This window comes from Perissodus microlepis, chromosome 14, assembly GCF_051167445.1.
Source record: "Perissodus microlepis isolate ML-2025 ecotype Zambia chromosome 14, ASM5116744v1, whole genome shotgun sequence".
Lineage (NCBI taxonomy): Eukaryota > Metazoa > Chordata > Actinopteri > Cichliformes > Cichlidae > Perissodus > Perissodus microlepis.
Window position 1 is genome coordinate 22513392 of NC_140474.1, and position 6946 is coordinate 22520337.

A 6946-nucleotide genomic window follows, 5' to 3' on the forward strand; every position below is an offset into this window, starting at 1 on the left:
TAGCAACTCTATTCTTACTAGAAGTCCAAGCAGTGCTATGATAACAGCTAAGCAATAAATCAGTTTCAGTTCAGGTGATTCATCTGGCTGTGGCACAAAACAACAGCATGGGTGTGTTATACCACTGTAAGGTTGACTGCAGAGCTATTTGTGAGCACCAGGCTCAGCTGCAAACACCCAAGTACAAAGTCACGTCACAATACAGTAGCAACACATTTCAGCACCTCGGCTGGAGACAACTTTTACTGGGAACAAAATCTTTGGCAACAAGCTAACAAGTTTTAAAAGGAGCGGTGAGAGGATGTGGCACTGGTTTCTTACATGGATGCTCGTGTGTGTCTGCGTGTGTGCGAGTGTCGCCTCTGAGGGGAAATGGATGCAGCTGCGCTTGATAAGAGTGCAATCCGTGCCCGTGGTGCTGTCACAGGCCCCACTTTCATTTAACATGCCCTTTCCTATGTGAATCAGTCTGTCTCATGTCACCAAGCTTGACACCCACATATCTTCTCGCCCTTTTTTCCCATTTCGTGGGTCTTGCTTCTCTTCACTCTCCGTCCCTCTCTGTGAGGTCCCCCCTCCCCCCGTCCACCATCCATGCCGCCACCAAGTCTGATTCACTGTCAGGTCCATCTGCCTTTTCCTCGTCAACTTCGCAGCATCCTTTCACTCAACAGTACATTGAGGATAGCAGTTACGGATTGTCTAAATTACTGTGAAAGCCAAGGAAAACTGGGAAGCTGGAAAGAAGATCCACACATCGACTCATCAAACCTGAGAAAAGCATTAAGTGAAATTATTTGCTGGTTTTCTTTTTAAAGCTGGTTTTCGGTGCAGCAGTGCTCTGTTGGTACTAATGCAACCATTCACATGTCAGCCTGTCAAATATTCTGTAAGGAGTGGGCACAAAGTATGACAAAGATGTAAAGTTAAATGTAGCATATTGTACAGTAACCCACTGAAAGGCGAGGCAGGTAGGACAAGTCACGATACAATGATTCACATTAAAGATCATGTCATTTGTCCTCGGGGGAAATCCATTTCCATGAAAGATCTGTAAATGTCTACTTCTTTTTCAATTTTGGAACCTCCTTTATATAATTCATCACTTGTAAAACATGCTTCAGAGTAATTGACAACTATGACATGCACATGCTTGCTCTATATCTTTGTCAGTTTGAATGAATTTCAGTTTCTTGCTATCCTTTTAGAGTGTAGACAGTTCCCCTTTTGATTCCTTCACAGGAAAGAAGAACACATGCAAACAGCTAGTGGAGTCATCACAGACTCTACGTTTCCATCTTTAGTTTATCGTCCATGTTTCTGTGCAAATGTCTGATTATATTTACTTTGTGTCTGCACCAGCTTACGCTGTTGTATGTGGGGATCCATTAATTGGTTTTCCTTCCTGCGCTGTACTTAGTCCCTAAGGACACCAAAGCGCTTTACACTACATTTAGTCATTCACCCATTCACACACTGGTGATGGCAAGCTACATTGTAGCCACAGCTGCCCAACGGGCGCCACCACCAGTAGGCAGACATGGGGTTAGTATCTTGCCCAAGGATATTTGGCATGCAGCTAGGAGGTAGCCTGGGATCGAACCACCGACCTTCTGATTAGTGGCTGACCTGCTCTGCCACCTGAGCTACAACCACCTGTGATGTGATGTTAGCAGCTGCAGATGTGTCCTGTCTTAATATTGTCAAAATATCAAATTAGTAATTCTCTACCTCAGGATCTTGGAGGTAGGCCCACATGATTGTTCTCCATGCCAATTTGCTGACATGATTTCTGGCTTTTGTGGCTATGCCACAGCATGTTGCCTTAATTACACAATAATAGGAAATTGTAGTAATCTCATAATAATGTACTACTTTTTTGGTTGTTTGTTTGTTATTTCAGTGCACTAAATTCAAGAATAGAATCAAATGACATTCACTTTTTGCTTCCATTTTCAGGCTGGGCTAAAACACAAGGATACAAGTTATACTAGCTCCACTTTTATGATTGAGCTTAAAACTTTCCTGGGGGCTTCCCCTGATGCACCAAGCTTTTTTTTTTTTATCATAACTTCAGTTTTTTTTTCTTAATATAGCACCAAATCACAATAACAGTCATCTCAAGGTGCACTCTTCTGTTTTCATTCTCCATGTTTATGTGACTGCAAATCCCTGACGTTATGATTATACACCGCCATTGCATTTAATTGTTAGTTAGTATTGACTTATCTCCTTTAGTGTTCCTTTTCTTCTGTCTTCCTCCCCTCATCCCCTACTACAAGCAGTAGAAGGCTGCCTTTCCCAGATGTGTCTGGTTCTGCTGAAAGTTTCTTCCTCTTAAAATGAAGTTTTCTCTTCCCACTGTTCCCAACTTATTGCTTAGAGGGTGTCATGAATTTGGGGGTTTCTTTCTAATACTGTAGGATCTTTAACTTACAACATGTAGTGGTTTTAGGTGAGTTATGGGTGCTATATAAATAAAACTGAACTGAATTGAAGTTCAGCAGTTTATCACAAAACAACAGGAGCGTTCAAGAACAGGGAATGAATGAAATCCAATCAGAGGAAAATGACAGATGTGGAGAGATCTACAGATCTAAAGCACAAAGAAAAAGAAGACAGATAATCCCAACGAAAGGGAAAACCTACCTTGTCTATGGAAGTGTTGACTTTTCTTCTTTCCTACTTACCAGCAGTATTTAACCATGGCTCTCCACTCCATTGATTGCCACTATGGTAGTAATACCCAGGGCACTCACTTTCTTTTGTGGATTTTCTGTTTGTTTAAGAAGAAACTCTCTTCAGTACTTACTTTCTGTGTCTCTCCTTCATCGCAGAAAACCTCTTAGAACGCTCGCCAGTTCACCCTCCGGAAAAACCTGCCTGACGCACTTTCACACTGGAAACACTGCTATGCAGAAGCCTCAAAGAAACTGGAAACAGGCTCTGTAGAAAAGGAAACCAAGGAACTAAGGAACTAAGAAAATTTAGTAAAGTATTACTAAATTCTAAGTTGTTGATTTCTAAGTTTATTCATTAAAATCTGTTAAACCTTTGCCCGTGTATCGTACTACTGAGAATTTAATTATTTTTTTAGAGAAAGAGTAATAACAATAATAATAATAATAACTGCATGGAAGAAGTCTCAAATGTCACATGATGTCTGGTCAGCTGTTGTTTCCCCCCCTCCCCCTTCCTTTGAGCCATATGTGTGGTATCACCAGAGCAGGGATAAAACCTCTGGATTTTACAGTATTAAACCTGTTTTATCTCAGCTTTGCTGGGAGATTATGCTTCACAGAAGAAACCCACCATCTGTCTGCTGGGCCAGAAAATAAAAGACATTTCGCTCCCTGTTTATGGATGAAAGGATATATTTTGCAGAACTACCACAGAGCTAAACCAAGCTATGCTTCACGGGTCAGAGAGTGCAATATCGGCGGAATAACAGTCGCCTTTATGTACTCGGGCAACATACTGTACTGAAGCCATACAACGCCCAGTTCGCTTTTGTGACATACACTGGGTTGGAGGGCAAAAGAGAATCTGAGGGTTTTGATTTGATTTTCCACACTTAACCCCATCTCATCATCATTCTTTGTTTTCTTCAGTCACTTGAAACGTCCTGCCATAGAGAAGGGCACAAGTGTAAGAAAAAAAGGAATTTTAACCTTTATACTCTGTCCTCTGACTAGTGCTGTTTTGCAAAAAAGTGACAAACACTGCTGAATAAAATCCATAGAACCTGCTCAACTTTCATTCTGCTGCGCTTGTAGAAATATAATCCCAACTTGCAACTTTGCAAAAAAAAAAAAAAAAAAAGATGGTGTAGCCAAAAAGGTAACTGATTAAATATTCATCCTGTTCCCTGTCTTGCACTACTCCAACAAAAACAATGCCAGTGAGCTGAAAAAGTATCCTTGATATGTCCTTCACAGCACTCAATACAACGCCTTGACCAAATCATTCTCATTTCACATTATGATGTTACCTTATTTTCACATTTCAGCAGAGTAATAGAAAGGTTTTCACTCAAGCTTTTTCCATTCATCACACAGCAGTAATTGAGCTAAACAAGAGGGCAGCATAGGTTCCATTCTCAGCGTATTCATTTGGAAGATGTCATTGTCTATGGATGCAAGGGTGAAGAGACGATCAAGCAGCAAATGAGTCAGATTTTTCTTTCTTTATTTTATGTCTTCAGTGTACTGTATGAATGAATTTCTTTCATCCTTGGCCATCATCTTCTGGGAACAATGAGAGCTGGGACGTCACGGACAGGTCGGAGTATGTGACCAGGATTATTGGTGTCATCTATCAGTCCGCAGTCTATAAATACAGCACTTTGTGATGTGTAGCTTTGCTAGAAGACAGGTTGCATGAAGAAATTCTTACCAAAGAGTAGTGCCGCTAAACATTTCAAAAGGCTAGTGAGACCATTTAACGTTTTTTCAAGACACAAAAAACGATTAAGTCTGCATAAAAAGTTTACATTTTCAAATTTGGGGCTGATTTTTGTTTTTGTTTGTTTTAACCTGACAAAATGTTCTCCTAACAGACCAGCTGGTCCACTAGAGGACAACATGTGAATCTATTACACGCTTTGTTGTGACACTGTGTTGAGAATTTCTGAGGGTTTCTTCATAAACTAGATTTCATTGTTAATTTTTTTTAATTAACACTGAAAATTCAATATTTTAATCTAAATTTTCAGTGTTAAAATGAAATAAGTAGGGTTACAGTCTAGCCAGTTACCACATAATTTCCCTAATCTTGAGAACAGGTTAGCACTTTTCTACAACTTACCTATATTTAACGACCATGCTTAATGTTATGCATTATTAAGAGTGTGGTGGCCCTTTTGAGTGGCACATGAGTGTCAACACAGGCTGCTATATCCAGTAGCTGCCTGCTTGGCATCTCCTCGGCTTACCAAGTTGCTAATATAGGCATTTTGACTGTGTTTATAGTGTTGACGCCTTTTGGGGTATTTTTCATGCAATGATGTTACAAAGTGCATAGGTGTCTATACAGTTAATTCTACCAAAAGAGACAAAACTATTTTACCTACACTGTACTTTTGACTTTCCTGTCCACCCACAGCGCCTTGTAGTCTATTAATGCAACTCACTTGCCAAGCATGAAACGATATCTTAGCATGCTTCACTCTTCTGTAATTATGTTCACTTGTGGCTACAAAAACCAAGATGGCGAGGGCCGATATACTTAACCTTAGGCTTCAAAGAGTAGTGCACAAACAAGTGAGTGATGTTGTGCTGGCTGTGTTCACATTTATATGGAAAAAGGGATAACTCAGAAATATTTGTAGCAACTTTAGTGTCAGAGAGGCAGAGTGGGAGTGTTCTTGTGTGTTTATGTTTGCCATCTGACTAACTCCGAACTCAGTAGTTCTCTTTGATATTCCTCTCCACTTCTTTTCCCTCCCATTTCTGTGTGTGCGTTTATTAAGTAGAAAGCTCAGGCTCACACATTTTTGTATCACCCAATTTCAAAGATTTTACACTAATGATTCAGCTTAGTGTGAATTTGGAGTGCATCTAATTGCATCTTGCTAACACAGAAAATACCAATAGGGCTCTTTTTTTTTGTAAAGCTTGTCATGATGTTTGTCTATCTCAGAGTGCTTTGCTCTAACTTAAAGTGCCTAGCAACAGCCATCTGGGATCCTCAGGGTGCTCCAAGAGGTGATTGACTTCATCTTCAAGAGCAGATGGCAACCCTTAAGGCAAGGTTGCCCTAACGTCATATCCCTAGTTTTCTCTTTATCAAATCAAGAGATGGTGGTCTGTCTGAGGGGTAAAATGTAAACAAACAGCAAGAATCAATCAAAAATAAAACAAAGAGAGGGGTTAAACACTGTACAGAGGCGCCAAAAAGAATGGTTGCATTTTATTGATTGTGTCACTGTCAGCTGCATGCTGGGATATGGTTCTGGCACATGATCTTTTTTTTGCAATCGGGATACAGAGTGCAGGAAGAGCTCAGTCTCCTCCTGCACAATATGATCTTTTTTATAAACTTCAAGTAATACTGAATAGCATAACTTAGGCTGGACTTTTTAATAAGTATCACTTTTATGACTTCATATTTATTATATAACAACATGTTCTGTTAAAGTAGACCAAAAGCCCTGAAGCTTGCTTCTACTGTTTTCTTTTACAGAATACAGATGAGCTGTACTCTAGCTCTATCACCACTATCAGGATGTCTTTTTGTGGGATGTGTGTAAATCTTACTTGCAAAGGAGGGGACTTATCTGGTGGGGTGCAGAAATTAAACATCTTGAACTCGGGCGTTTTTGAATGAGATGCTCAAAATTGAATCTTCGCCTGTTTCTTCCTGCTTTCAAATGCGAGCACTGAAGTCATGACGTGAGCCCCTCAGAAACATGCAAATTAGACTGCACAGGCTCATATAATCTGATAAACATCCTCTATTGAATACCAAGTGCCTAAACGCAATTTCTGCAGGAAATTATAGTGCTGATGAGCAGGCGATACGTCGTTATAAATGGCGCCATAAAAGCCCGTCAGGGATTTGCAGTCACAGTCTTATTGTCTTTGAAAAATGTGCTTATTGTGGCACGTCCCCCTGTTGTGGAATTACGCAAAAAACTATCTTACCCTCTAATTAGCCAAATATTCTGACCCAGATATGATCGACTGGATTTGGAAATAGAAGTCGATACGCTTGCAGGCAGCATGTCTCCGAGGGCTATCTTATCTGTGAGCACAGAATCCCAATAGAGGCGACCCACAATCAGCTCTCTCTCCTCCCCAGACGGATCATAACCAAACTGTGCTGTCTGCTGAAATCCAACCACCAAAGTCCTTGAAAGCATAGCAAGGACCAGCAAAAAGAATTAAAGCCTAAATTTAGCTTCGGCTGTCTGCGTCACTTGATGCAGTGGTAAGTTAAAGATGGG